The sequence below is a fragment of the Bos indicus genome, chromosome 6 (assembly GCF_029378745.1).
Source record: "Bos indicus isolate NIAB-ARS_2022 breed Sahiwal x Tharparkar chromosome 6, NIAB-ARS_B.indTharparkar_mat_pri_1.0, whole genome shotgun sequence".
NCBI classification, from domain to species: Eukaryota; Metazoa; Chordata; class Mammalia; order Artiodactyla; family Bovidae; genus Bos; species Bos indicus.
The window spans coordinates 9,807,230-9,822,960 of NC_091765.1; positions in this window are offsets into that span (position 1 = coordinate 9,807,230).

Consider the following 15,731-nt stretch of genomic DNA (forward strand, 5'->3'; position numbering starts at 1 on the left):
ATTTCGATTGACTTCTGGGTTGGAAAGATACCCTGGAGGAGGAAATGGCAACCCATTCCAATATTTTTGCCTGGAAAATCCCATGGACTAACATCCTGGTGGGCTACAGTCCAGGGGGTCACAAGGTTCAGACATGACTGAATGACTGAACACACATATACTCCAGTTGGAGCCTTTATTAGCATCAGGAGTGACTGTTTTGACTTCACTTGTCTCAGTCCTACATTGTGGCCAAAGTAATGAGACCAGATTTTGAACATCACAAGCCCCTTTCTATTGATTAATGAAATTATCTATAATCAGCTCTTCAAATATCAGTTCTTCAACCACACATTCAACTGAGTTCTAAAAAAAAAACAAAAAAACAAAAACTAAACATCAAGGACTTACTGGGAAGCACAGAGGAACTATATTTTCAATGAAATCTTGCCATTTGCAGCAATATGAATAGACCTAGAAGGTATGATCGGTGAAATAAGTCAAGCACAGAAAGACAATTACTTTATTATTTCAGTTGTATGTGGAATCTAAAAAATAAAACAGAAACAGAGTCATAGATACAGAGAAAAAACCTGTCATCACCAGAGGGAAGGGTGGGGAGGGTTGGATGAAATCGGTGAATGGGATTAACAGGTATAAACTACCGGTTAAAATGAAGTCACAGGGAAGTAGTATATAAGCACAGTTTTATAGTTAATACTGTCGCAATTAATTTGTATGGGGACAGATGGTTACCAGACATATCCTGGTGATCAACTCATAGTGTATATACATATCAAGTCCGTATGTTGTACACTGGCAACTAATATAATATGGTACATAAACTACGCTTCAATAAAAAGAAAGAAACAGAAAGATTAGCTTTCTCTGTGTGTCCTCACTCTTCCACAGAAATTTTATATGAACACATATATATCCAAAACTCAAAGGAAAGAGAGACTAGCATTTATTAAGATGAAAGCAAACAGGAAGAGTAATAAGACATGAGGTATTATCATGAGACTGAGTTTCTAAAGTTACTGTAAGATTAGAATCAACATTATAATAAGAAAGCACTATGCAATAATTATACTACAGAAACAAGTCATTATAAAAGAGGATTACTGCAAGCTTAACATTTATAAAGACATTTATAAAGTCAAACAATTTGCTGAGTCAAGGAAATAGTAAAGATGATTATCACTACTGTAGTACTAGTTCCATTTCTTAACATTCACTAATTTTCTAAAAGATGCATATATACCCACCAGGAAAGATGAAGATGAAACAAAATTCATTAAAATAGGTCATTTCCTATTACAGGATTACAGATAATAGTAGATGACCTTTCTCTCCTTTATATTTTTTTTCTGAAATAATTAGCAGAATACTACTAATAACTGTGCAACCAGTTTCACTCTGAGAAATCGAGTCAGTGGATGCTGACAGAGCATACAGCGTCTAAAGCAAGAGTGTGCTTGCTAAATAATGACCCAGATACTGTGTCAGGGAGGAAGAAATGCGTTTGGGCTGCTGATAGACTTCATTTCTGCTTTTCCTACATGACAGTTCTGCTCAGTGTGAACCAGACAATTAATGTGCATGCTGCTCAAATCTGATCCTTTTCTCCCCTGGAATGAAAGGATGCTTAGATAATATGATAGTGGGTAAGGCAACTTCCTACATTTTTGAATTCTAGGATAATTAAAAATTATTTTTTGCTAAAACCTGGCCAGTTTCTTTTGAAATTTATATACTTCATAATCATAATACTCTAAACGTGTTTTATAAGCCTATCTTTTAAAAATTTGATAGCTTTATGATTAAATTCCCTTTGGGTGAAATCCTCATGGGGCAGGATTATTTTTAATCAGCCAAGATTAGGGAGGGCTTTCCTGGCAGCTCAGATGGTTAAGAATCAGCCTGCAATGCAGGAGACCTTGGTTTGATTTCTGGGTCAAGAAGATCCCCTGGAGAAGGGATAGACTACCCACTCCAGTATTCATGGGCTTTCCTAGTGGCTCAGATGGTAAAGAATCTACCTGCAATGCAGGAGACCTGGGTTCAGTATCTGGGTTGGGAAGATCCCCTGGAGGCAGGCATGGCAACCCACTCCAGTATTCTTGCCTGGAGAATCCCCATAGACAGAGGAGCCTGGTGGGCTATAGACCATAGCGTCACAAAGAGTTGGACACAACTGAGTGACTAAGCACAGCACAACACAAGATTAAGGAGGTTTATTCCAAATGGCATCAGGATATCAAACCCTCCAACCTTACATGTTTGGGGACAGAGAGCCTTGTCAGGCTAGCTCTGCCTCCCAGGAACACAGAGTCCACAGAGCCTTCGTCTGAACAGATGGCGACCTGGCAGCTCCTCCTCAGAGGAGGCCTTTCAGCAACTTGTTGGCCTTTCAGCAACTGTGAGATGAAATAGACAAGTTTTTTTCTATTGGAAAAATGTATGCTTTTATTAAGTAATGAGGGCTTCCCTGATGGCTCAGAAGTAAAGAATCTACCAGCAGTGAGGGTGATGGGGTTTGACCTCTGGGTTGGGAAGATCCCCCAGAGAAGGGAATGGCTACCCACTGCAGTATTCTTGCCTGCTGCTGCTGTTAAGTCGAGTCAGTTGTGTCTGACTCTGTGCGACCCCATAGACGGCAGCCCACTAGGCTCCCCCGTCCCTGGGATTCTCCAGGCAAGAACACTGGAGTGAGTTGCCATTTCCTTCTCCAATGCAGGAAAGTGAAAAGTGAAAGTGAAGTTGCTCAGTCGTGTTCGACTCTTTGCGACCCCATGGACTGCAGCCCACCAGGCTTCTCCATCCATGGGATTTTCCAGGCAAGCGTACTGGAGTGGGGTGCCATTGCCTGCCTAGAGAATGCCAAGGACAGTGGACCCTGGTGAGCTACAGTCCACAGGGTCGCAGGGAGTAGGACATGACTGAGTGACTAACATATGCACACACATTATGTAATGAATTTAGGAACAAGTCTAACAGTTCCAGTTCACATTATGTAAAAATATTTCCCCATAAAAATCAATATATAGTCACTACTTTTTTTTTTTTTTTTTTAATTAACCACAGGTATAAATTCTGAGGCTCAGTGGTAAAGAATCCACCTACCAATTTAGGAGACACAAGAGACGCTGGTTTGATCCCTGGGTCGTGAAAATAATCCCTGGAGGAGGAAATGGCAACCCACTCCAGTATTCTTGCCTGTAGAATTCCATTGGCAGAGGAGCCTGGTGAGCTACAGTCCATGGGGCCACAGGGAGTCAGACACGACAGACTGAGCATGACAACAACCCTCCTGAGAATATTCAATAGTTACTACCTTTCACATAACTTTATTTTAGGATCAACTTCCTGAGGAACCTGACTTACAATATGCACTTTATTGTGAAGATGTTCAATGTTTTTAAAAAATAGAATTATATTAATATGCATCAGATTCTTTCATTTTTCTCTGAACTCCTTGACATCTTACAAAAAATGTGCTTGAACATTTAAGAACCTGAAAATCTGTGTCCATGGTAATGAGGATTAAAAATATATGAAATTTTTGAAACATTGGCTATGGAATCTGTGAGCCCCTAGCTGTCTTCAGAGAAAACACTGCACCATTCTGCTAAAACTTCCCGGATGCCCATTTACTCATTCACTAAATATTGTTTGTTTTCTCTTACAGGCTGCAATTTCTTTAAGGACTTGTCTTTCTTTTTCTTTTTTGTTTATAATTAAGGCATGATTTTTCATCTTACCACATAGAGAAATATCTACTTGATGAAATAATCAAATCTAGAAATTTGAAAACTCCAAATGGAGAGTTAATAGGTGCATCTATATAATTGTGTGTGTGCTGAGTCAGTTCAGTCACGTCCGACTCTTTGCAACCTCACAGACTGTAGCCCACGATGCTCCTCTGTCCATAGGATTCTCCAGGCAAAAATACTGGAGTGGGTTGCCATGCCCTTCTCCAGGGCATCTTCCCTGACACAGGGATTGAACCCACGTCTTTTAGGTCTCCTGCATTGGCAGGTGGGTTCTTTACCACTAGCTCCACCTGGGAAGCCCATACCTACATAATTAGATTGTTACTGTTATGTGTTTGGGCAACAGAGAAAAGGGACTTCCCGGATGGCTCAGTGGTAAAGAATCTGCCTGCCAATGCAGGAGATGCAGGTTAGATCCCTGGATCAGGAAGATCCCCTGGAGAAGGAAATGGCAATCTACTCCATTATGCTTGCCTGGGAAATCCCATGGAGAGAGGAGCCTAGAAGAAGGCTATCGTTCATGGGGTTGCAAAAAAAAGTTGGACATGACTTAAAAACTAAACAACAGCAACAGACAAAAAAGTGTAACTTACAAATCTGATCTCTGCTCCAGGTCCTTCCACAGGTAGGAGCTACAGGAGATTCTTCTTCAGCTGCACACTGAATCCAGCCTTCAATTAAATGTAATATATTCTATCTTATCTTCTATGTCAAAATTGCCAGTTTTTTATAGTACTTCTAAATGTTGAGAAAACTTTCAATTAAAGATTGTATTTCTTTTATCAGATTTTGACTTAGGAGACATGCGCTGTCTTTCTAAACTTGAAATAATTTGTATTATACTGTATGTTAGTTATGTATGAAAATAAAATTTTAACTTTAAAGAGTTTTATTTACCACAAAGCCTTTGAAGGAAAATCTGAAATACTTTGAAAAAAATTAAAAGGAAAGAGAATGATAACAAAAAAGAATTTTTTTTCTGTCAAAGCTAATAACAGGAAAAATGAGAAGAGATGATATAAATGTCATTAAAGACATACAATGACTGCTGAGAGCGTGACACCTTAAGTCAGATGACCTCTTTGTCATTTTCTTGTTCTGTCACTTACTAACTGTATGACCTTGGGAAAGTTATTAAGGTACCTGCTGCTGCTGCTGCTAAGTCACTTCAGTTGTGTCCGACTCTGTGTGACCCCATAGACAGCAGCCCACCAGGCTTCCCCGTCCCTGGGATTCTCCAGGCAAGAACACTGGAGTGAGTTGCCATTTCCTTCTCCAATGCATGAAAGTGAAAAGCGAAAGTGAAGTCGCTCATTCGTGTCGGACTCTAGGGACCCCATGGACTGCAGCCTGCCAGGCTCCTCCATCCATGGGATTTTCCAGGCAAGAGTACTGGAGTGGGGTGCCGTTCCCTTCTCCAAAGGTACCTGAGATGAATCATAATAAAAATGGGGATGGTGATGATAATAATATTACGTACCCGAAAGCATTTTTCTGAGGATTTATTGGATTAATACATAAAATACTTAGCTCAGTGCTGTAGTCCAGCAGATGGCCAGTGTGTGGTTAATAAGAATGGTATAATTCTCTCTCTTGACTATCACATATTGTCTTCACTTGGATTTGCTCTCCAAATCGAAGGCAAATATGAAATCATCACTCATTGGCTCTATAGAGGTGCTTCTCTTCAGTTACAAGAGACAAAAACCAATCTCTTTTTTTTCCCCTGACAAGTTCTGATTTAAAACAATGGAAGAAAAGTTAAATGGTTGCGATATTAGTGCTTCGGGAACTTGACTGGGAAGCTGTTTCTATATAGCCTTTTATTTATGTGCACCTGCTCCCAAACTGCAGCTTGAAATGACACATCTGCCAAGATTTTAGATCCTCATCTCATGTTGCTTTATCCTGACACACTCGCCAGCCTAAGTCTTCCGTTCTGTACAGCAGGACATTTCTTAATATCATCAGTGACATTATCCTAACTGCATCCTCATAAACATAATGATAATTTTTCTGTCAAGAATATTTTCCCTTATCCTGAAATGTTAAGTATTTATAGCATCTGTGGGATTTAAAATATTATTTAAATTACTGTTAGAGGATTTTGAATTTCTAAAAAACATTATAAGAATCTTAAATATATTGCACCTGGGAGTATCTCGATCATGACTTATTATTAATAATCATTTATATTCTTTTAAGGGTATATCATGCTTTTAGAATATTAAAGAGTAACCAGATCTCTAAATCACACTTGAAAAATTTCCTAATGATCCTGTTCATATATATGCTATTGGTATTTCCCTTTACTAAATGTAAATTGCAATCTATAAAAATGGCTTCTTGATTAATATCTGTGTTTATTTGTTTTCAGGTTCTTAATCTGTGTTCTTCATTTTGATTACCTTAAATTAAAATGTTTTTATTATATTTGCATACTTAAAAGCCTACACATTTTCTTTAACATAGTTTAGATATTTCCCTGGATTGGAATCATAAGAGAGGCAAAATTTAAACTTTACTATCTTAGGATATGTTTTTTCATAGCAGGGCCTGAGAATTAAATTGGCATAAGACAGATCAACAGGAGTAAAATATATAAAGTTATTTAATACAAGTTTTATGTGACATGGGAGCCTTCACAGGAAGAAAGACCCAAAGAAATGGAAAAAACTAATTGCTTTTATATTAGCTTGAACAAAGAGAGGCGATTGTGGAAAGGTAAGTAACTAGACTATGTGGAGAGGCTAAAGGAAGGTAAGAATTATTTTAACAAGGTCTGTTGGTATGAAATTCCCTTGGTCTTGAATTCTCATTCTTGATAGAAATTACTTTCCTTCTGATATAGGGAGGACATCTTTCACATGGGAGTTTCATTTTCTGCTTTTAAGAAAAACAATATTTTTCTTAGATTTGCTGTTTGCAAATACTTGCAACTGAAAATAGTCAATATGCCAGAACAACATATTTTGGGATGGCATGTTCTGAATTCTTTCAGAGTTGAGAGCATTACCATTCAGTAAAGAGGGACTGAATTAGTTATTTAAAACTCATTTCATTTTATATTCCAATTTGTTTGAAGTGCTGTGCTATGCTAAGTCACTTCAGTTCTGTCAGACTCTTTGTGACCCTATGAAGTGTAGCCCACCAGGCTCTTTTGTCCATAGGATTCTCCAGGCAAGAATACTGGAGGGGGTTGCCATGGGTTGCCAAGGTGATCTTCCCCTACAAAGGGGTGGAACTTGCCTCTCTTATGCGGTGTGTTTGACAGGTGTGTGCTTTGCCACTAGTGCCACCTGGAAGCCCTTGTTTGTAGTATACATATATATATATATATATATATATATATATATATAATATATATGTAAATGTATATTCAAGTTTATTATAATTTCTTACTATGATCCTTCACTCTAGCCAACTTAGACATTTTTTTAATTTAAATTTATTTATTTTAATTGGAGGCTAATTATTTTACAATATTTTATTGGTTCTGCCACACATCTACATGAATCCACCATGGGTGTACATGTGTAGAACATTTTTTAAATAAAATGAATAAATTACTATAGACAGATAATTTTTTAATTTTAAGAAAATATTTACAAGAATATCTTTCAGTATTGAAATTGTGTCAGCATCAACTAGCTTAAGCATAATTTTTAAAGTTGTATCTATTTCTACATTTTTAACCTTATGGAAGTAAGACTGACATACTAAAAACTCTGCATAGTTAATGTATACAACTTGATGCATTTTGAGATGAGATGAAACCATCACCACAATCTGTCCCATAAACATATCCATAATGTACAAAAGTTTTCTCCAAGTTTTTAATTTATTATTACTGTTATTTTTTGTGATAGGAACACTTAAATAAGATTTACTCTTTTAGCAAATTTTTAAGGACACAATATCGTATTATTGACTATAGGCACTACGCTATACAATAAATCTCTAGGATTTACTCATTTAGTATAACTGAAAATTTATATTCTTCGACTAATACCTTACCCCTGTATAATTCTTTATACCTTATAAACAAAAAACCAAATTCCTCATTTTAGCTTATCTTTCTACATAAAATCTCCATTAAATATACATACATTTCATGTTAAAGTATCAAGTAGGACATTGAATGATTCATATTGCTTTGATGATACTAATCGTAGGACATTGAATGATTCATATTGCTTTGATGATACTAATCACAAAGTAGTATAAAATCCTACATTACTGAGAATTAATGGCCAACTGACCTTCTTCCTTACAATTGCTTGACAAAGATGATGAAATACTAGTTTTGAAATAAATCATCGAGTGTCTCTAAAAACAGTTTTATCTTGGGTAAATTTGTAGTGTTCTCTGAAAATTTAATCAAGAGAAAAAAATACAAATTCAGTAGTCAAGGTAAATATGGTTTTTTAAATTAAAATAAACAAAAAAGCAGAAGAATGTTATCAATTTTACACACACACAAAGCCAGAGGTAAAAATGTTTTATGTTCTTAAAATTACAAAGAAATAAAAGCAGTTAAGAAATGTTCCTTATCTTTCCATAACATAAACTCTGCCATGCATTTTAAGATTATGAGATAAATGAAAAGAATCTATGTGTTATTGAAAATTAACAAAGAATTAATCATAGGACACCTCAGTCATGTAATCAAGTGCAATTTTATTTAAGGATACAGCATATACTTTAAAAATAAATTTAAATTCACCATATATTTGGTTGAATTCTGTTTAAGGAATATAACAATAAACAGATTCTTAAAGTCAAGATTTAATTAAAATGTCAATATATTTATAAAGATATTTACAACACAGTATGTGTTAGGTCACCCAAGAATGACTGAACTCTTCCTATCCATTATACATTAGGTCTTTATGAAGCAAGTAATTTAGTTATGTGGTAGTTTTTAACACAAAAGCTATTTTCATCTTGCTAAGATTGCATAACCCTTGACTATGGGGACAATTCCCTGACAGTTTTCCTGCAAAGTCTTACTTGTCCAGCAACTATAAGGTTATTAGCAGTTCTTCTAAGGTAGACGATTCCAGCCTTTTTTCTTACTTTATAATAATCATTCTCTACCTGACATGCAGTGCATTTGAATAATAAATGGGTCTGGTCAGTTAGTTTTCCTTGTTTCCTTTAAATAATGAAATGTTCTTGTTGGAGCATGACACTGATATACTCTATTTCTTGATTTTGTACTGTATTGCTTTCTATATCTGCTTTACAAGTCAAGTTTTTCTTAGTTATTTGGCCCTTAATAAGCCTGAGGCTTCCTGGTCTACCAAGGAACTCTATTTCTACGTTGTTGTTGTTGTTCAGTTACTCAGTTATGTCCGATTACGCGACACCATGGACTGAAGCACACCAGACTGCCCTGCCTTTTACTATCTCCCAGAGTCTGTCCAAATTCATGTCCATTGAGTCAATGATGCCATCCAACCACCTGATCCTCTGCTGCCCCCTTCTCCTTCTGCCCTCAGTCTTTCCCAACATCAGGGTCTTTTCCAATGAGTTGGGTGTTTCCGTCAGGTGGCTGAAGTATTGGAGCTTCAGAGTCAGTCCTTCCAATGAATACTCAGGGTTAATTTCCTTTAGGATTGACTGATTTGATCTCTTTCCTATCCAAGGGACTCTCTAGTCTTCTCCAGCACTTTAAGCCTTCTTAACAGTCCAAGTCTCACATCTGTATGTGACTACTGGACAAACCATAGCTTTGACTATACAACCTTTGTCAATAAAGTGATGTATCTGCTTTTTAAAACACTGTCTAAATTTGTCATAGCTCTTCTCCCACAGAGCAAGTGTCTTTTAATTTCATGGCTGCAGTCACCATCTGCAGTGATTTTGGAACCCAAGAAAATAATGTCTGTCTCTGTTTCCATTTTTTCCCCCATCTATTTGCCAAGAAGTGATGGGACCGGATGTCATGATCTATTTCTATGAACTCTCAATGTTCACGTTTTACCTGGACTTTTTATGACCACCTGCACTACATTAAGAGGCTGCACTTGTCAGCAGATTCCCTGTTGATCCTGACTTTTGCTTTTCTTCTTGGTCTCTGTAATTCCCCCAATTTCTTCAGAGCATGCACTGTCAAGGGGTCTCTGATCTTCTGTCTCTGGAAATTGGAAAATTCTGCTCATTTTGTCTCTATATTGGAAGCAATATCTGGGAATATAATCCCCAGGAAGAGTGTTCTCGGAGCTCTATTTTCCTTTATATCTAACAGTTTCTCCTGCTGCATGAGTCCCTATTATGCTCTGCTCCCTGAGTAAAAGCTATTTTTTTTGCTTTAATATTTTCTTCTAATATTTAATATGGAATGTAAGTCTGGATCTTTAATCATAAATGACATGAAAAATTTCTAACTGATGATAAAAGATTTTAACTTTTAGGTTAAATTCTCAATATCTTTGCTCCTAAAAGACTCAGCCTTCTCCCCCACTGGCTCCTGTTTCTTAATATAATATCAACATTCACCTTTGCTATTTCCTCTTGCACCCATTGCTGTGCTTTAATTTTGGATATCCTCTTGAACCTTTAACTGCAGAAATGTTGAGCTAATTTCATTCCATTCCAATGGAGAGATTCCCTTGTGTATAATGGATAGAGTATTACATAAACTCTAAACTCAGCGATTTCCAATTCTGGAAATTAGAATCATTATATAAGTTTAAAAACCTAAATTAATACTAAATCTGTGGGAGTATAGCTCAGAATCAGTATTTTTAAACAGATATCATTTGATATTTCTGATGACACACTAAATCTAGTGAATGCTACTCCTAACTGTCTTTCTACAGTGATTTCCTTCATTCCTATCCACGCTCCCCATGTTCTGCTAAGACTGGCAGCTATTCCAGTTATCTTTCATCCAAGGCTTGCCTTCATAGTGCTTTTAGTCCCCTAAATTCATTCTGATGTTTTGCACTTTCACTCATTCTCTCAACACCCTTAACTTCACTCTGAAGCTATAATTACTTGTTGTTATTTGCCCAAAACCACACTCTGTGTTTTTCAGAACAGCAATTATCTCATCTAATGAATGATTTTTTTTTTTTTTTGGTCCATTAATGAAGAAGACTAGAAGAGACAGATTTTTTTTTTTTTTTATGCCTGGCAGGAATTGAATTTCTTTATTTTGAAATGTCCACTCACAGTTTACTTTAGTGGGTCTACTTTAGTGGATCTTCTGGGAAGATAACTTATTACTAGAGGAGAGCTGTCCTTCCTGTTACAGGGAATATGATGAAACCTCATTTTCTAAAATATGCAGTTAGAATTCTATCCAAATAAAACAGATGTTGTACCTTCTGCACACTAGGGTAGTAACTATAAATAAGGATGATGATTTCATTGCATTAGCAAGAGGCGAAATTTAGACCATAATGTTATGTGAATATTTGATCCAGGTATGAGTGTGTATTTTCTCTCCAGGAACAGAATAAGCTATCAATTTTCTGCATAGCTCAACAGCCTTATTGTTGCAGATTTTAACAACAGATGAAAAATATGCTACTATGAACATTTAACACCAGGAGCACAGTGGCTGTATATATGTGTTTACTAGTTTTATGGACACTGGAATGCCACATTAAATTCTCTTAAATCCTCTAAAAATTATTTATGGAAAAACTTTGCAAGGATTAGTAGCATATTACTGAAAGAATATTTTATCCTCTGACACAGAGAGACAAACAATAGGTTTATCTTCCTTCTCCTTATGATCAGCTTCCATAAAACATTAAATGTTGATGCCCAGTACACTGTGCACTCAGTGCTCTGTGTTCATCCTTGGCCTCTATGATCATTTTACATCCAGAATCAATTGGAAATCAGAGTCACAAATGCCAGAGCTTTTTTTTGTTTGTTTTTTTTGAGATGATTGGAGCAGAATATCACATAATACAGATAACTTTGTTTACCAAGGAAGAAACTGATCCTTAGTGTGGTTTGCTAGAGGGTCTTTAATCTTTGGATATTACAACTGAGGATGTAGGTACCAAAGGAAAAGTTAACATGGAATGTTTAACTTTCTACCTTTACATTGTTTTGTGTCTCATAATGGTTCTTCCTCTATAAAACTCTAAGAAAGACATTTCTTTCCTTTTCTTTCTTTCTTTTTTTTTCTTTTTCTTTCTTTCTTTTTTGTGTGTGTGTGTGTGTGTGACTTTAAGCCTTAATAATTAGCTTTCTTTTTCACATGGTAGAGTACAGATGTGAATCCTACTCTTCCAATTCATCTCACCTTCCATTCCCTTCTGTGTCCACATGTTTGTTCTCTATGAGTGGGATGAAAGGGATGAGAGGGAGATTCAAGAGGAGGGGATATGTGTGTACATATAGCTGATTCACTTTGTTGTACACCAGAAACTGACAACATTGTAAAGCAACTGTGCTCAATAAAAAATAACAAATAAAAAATAAACTGATAGCTTTCTTAATGTTAAGTAGTTAGAATAGGAAAAAGGAGTCCAGAATGGCAGTGGCTAAAAGACAAGAAAGGGAAAAGCACTCAAAAATAGAACAAAGGAAGGTCCAAGGACTGGAGTTAGAGCCTCAGGTAGAACAAACAGCACTCCTGGCTAGCTCAATTTACATAAGGCAAGCCCAGAGGAAGGAGAAAAAAACATATAAAAAGAGGAGCCAAAGGGCTAGGGGCTTCTCTCCCCTCTCTCTCTCTCTTTGTGTTTTTTGGGTCTGCATGCCCTCATACCTCCAGGATGTATTTCCCTTTATCTTCCAAATAAAACTGAGCTGTAACACGGAGCTGTAACACTGGTCCATCCAAGAGCTGTGGCATTGATCTGTCCAAGAGCTATAACACTGGCCCATCCAAGGGCTGTAATGCTGGTCCATCGCTTCAAGTTTTTGTTGTTATGAGACAGAACTGAGGAAATTACACACTCCCTGACATCTATGGTGCCGTTTCTTGGATTTAATCTGGCTGAAACAGACTTGGTGCAGACCCCACAGGGAGGAGGCCAAGCAGGGCAGGAACCCAACTCAGCAAAATCTCCTGCAGTGGAAGCTGAATGCAAAGAAAACCCAGGGGAAGTGACAAGAAGCCCAGCATGCTGGAAACTGGGGCAACAAAAAACAAACTCAGCTGAAAGCTCATGAGGCTCAGTCTCAGACTCTAGAAGACCTCTGGTTAAGGTAGGAGGTCCTCACTCCTATGGCTGGAAGGACATATGTCTAACGAAATCTTAAATCCTTCACAATCTCTGCTTCTTGTTTCCTTGAACCCCCTGTGAACAGGCGAGTGGCAGTGGGCGCAACTGAGGGACTCTGGAGAGGCTACTCCTCAGTGTGTCCTGAAGGCTCCACTGTCCTCTGCTCTAGGAGCTGTTACCCAAGCCAGTGGGGTTCTTCTTTCCTAAATCTTTGTGCCAAGGATCAGGCCAATGAAAACTGTGAGCACAGGTCAGGTTATGAAGAGGAGTCCTTGGCACGTTTTCCCCACTGTTTTTTCCTCCCGTCCTTCAATTCCTCTCTCCCGGGATTGAGCCCAGCCAAAACCCATGATGCCTGGCTTCAGGACCTAATTAAGCTCAGGCTCTGATGTCTCCTTGCAAAAATTCAAGGAGACACAGTGATAGGTAAGAGATGGATTTGTTAGGATTCAGAGAGAAGCACACTCCACAGGATGTGGGCCATCACAGAGGGCAAGTGCTTTGTCCGTGGAATGTGGTGTGGCTAGTTTTTTGCAGCTAGGTGAACTCATATGCTAATGTGTGGGAGTATCACCCCAACCATTGGGGAACCACACACTCCTCCTTCTTTTGACAGTGCCTTGGAACTGTCCTGCCACCTCTGGGTGTGTCATTTAGCTTGAAGATTGCAGATCAAGGTTTAGTTGAATTTGACTTGTCGTCTTGGACCCATTTGATTTTAATCAGTTTATATTATACCCTTGGGCTATGTCATCCTTTCAAAAGTTGTGCCCGGCCCCCTTCCCTCCTTCTTCATGCTCTTTTCCTGAGCCCCATCCAGACCCACAGTGTTGCCTAGCTGGCTCTTGGCAGGGAAATGCTGTATAATATCCAATCTCTCTAGATATTCAGCCCTTCATCTTCCGTGTTTCCTACAACATGTGCAACAACAGAATCTTTCAGTGAACCCACAAGGGTAGGCAACAGGCACACAATGCCTGCTAGAAGTCCATCTGTTGGCATCCCTTCAAACGCAATTGGCCTTCCAGGGATAATGTTTGCCACTTTGGGAGTTAGCCCTGCAGGCCGTTTGGGCCCAAACCCTTACCACCCTTCTCCTAAAGTTACAAACATACCCCAGGATCAAATCTCCACTGCACTTTTATGGAACATCTCGTCTGTTGCCTCTTATCAATTTGTCCTTAGGCCACTTACTAACTCCTATAACCAGGACCCTGCAGGCAACATTGCTCCACCCCACCTATTATTAAAATACTCTTAATGCCCCTAACAGGACCAGATAACCTACTCCTTTGTCATTACTTCTGCTATTACCTAAAGTGGGTCTATGACAATGAAATGTTTACCATTGGAAACACACTAAGCTGCTTTTATAGAGGACTAGGGAAGGTAATTAGTGATTTACATTCTCTTAGAGCAGTAAGAGGATAAGGCTTATGGCTATTTCACTAGGTTCCCAGTCTCAGGACACAGGCTTGGATTGCTGTACATCATGATATCTATTCCCATTTGTGGTGAACAAACTGGCAATGAGTTAAAATTACAACCCCTTAATCCTACCCAGCACTGGTCACGCTGGAGACCTTGGGGAGGCGTAACTCCAGTCCAGGGGTCCCAAGAGGTCGAGATCAACCTGCCTAGGGATCTGGTCTTCAAAATGTTGTCATGCTTTAACCTGCTCAGGGACCCAACAGTTCAGGGGTCCCAGGAGGTCAACATGCCTTGACCTGTCCAGGGACCCAGTTCTTGGGAGACCAACATGCCTCGACCTGCCTGAAGGAGGCTGTCGATCTCCTGAAGGAGGCCTCAGTCTCCAGGAGGCTGTCACACATCAGCCTGCCTGGGGACCTACAACCTGGCCCGTAGACCCCTGGCTCTCAGGTTGCAACAATACTGGGTAGGATAAGCTTCAGAAAGACTCACCCCTAAGGAAATCCACCCATGGAAATAGAAGGAAGCCTATTACTTGTGGAACTGTGCCCAGTATCAGCAATAACTCAGGAGTACAATGTGAGCCCCATTGATTTCTATGAAAGGCTATAAAAGGCCCTTCATAAGTTTACCAATCTGGACTTAGACTCTTACAAGTGACAAGTGATTTTAAAGGACAAATTCCTGTCCCAATGTGCATCCGATAAAGTTACAACATCTACAGCAGCAGGACCCTGCTGCCTCTTTAGATGAAGTGGTCCAGGCAGCCACCAATACCTTTTATAACAGAGAATAGGAGAGGAAGGCCAAGGCCCAGAAGAGGGAGGAAAGGAAAGAGATAAGGCATGCCCAGATGCTGGCCACCTTCCAGGGAAGCCCTATGGCAAATCCTGAGTCCTTGAAGGACAAGGCACTAGGCAAATGCCTAATCTGTAGACAGGCGGGGCATTGGGCCAAAGAGTGCCCATACCATGACAAGTCTCCTAAAATGGTTTGCTACAAATGCCATCAACTGGGACATTGGGTGGCACTTTGCCCTCGGGACCCAAAAGCCTCAAAGTCAAGAGCCATGCCTTTCCTCATGATGGTTCAACAGGACTGAAGCTGCCCACTCCAGCCAGCCCACCTGTCACAGATAACCATCATGGGGCTAGAGCCAAGGGTGCAACTGGATGTGGTAGGAAAGTCCAAGAATTTCTTGGTTGACACAGGGACTACTCTGTCCTGACCTCCTACTCCAGAGCCTTCTCCTCCCAAATCTGTACCATTTGGGGTGTGACAGGAAAAACAATTACAAAAAGATTCACCAGAGTACTTTTTTGTTGCTGAGATGGACAAATATTTT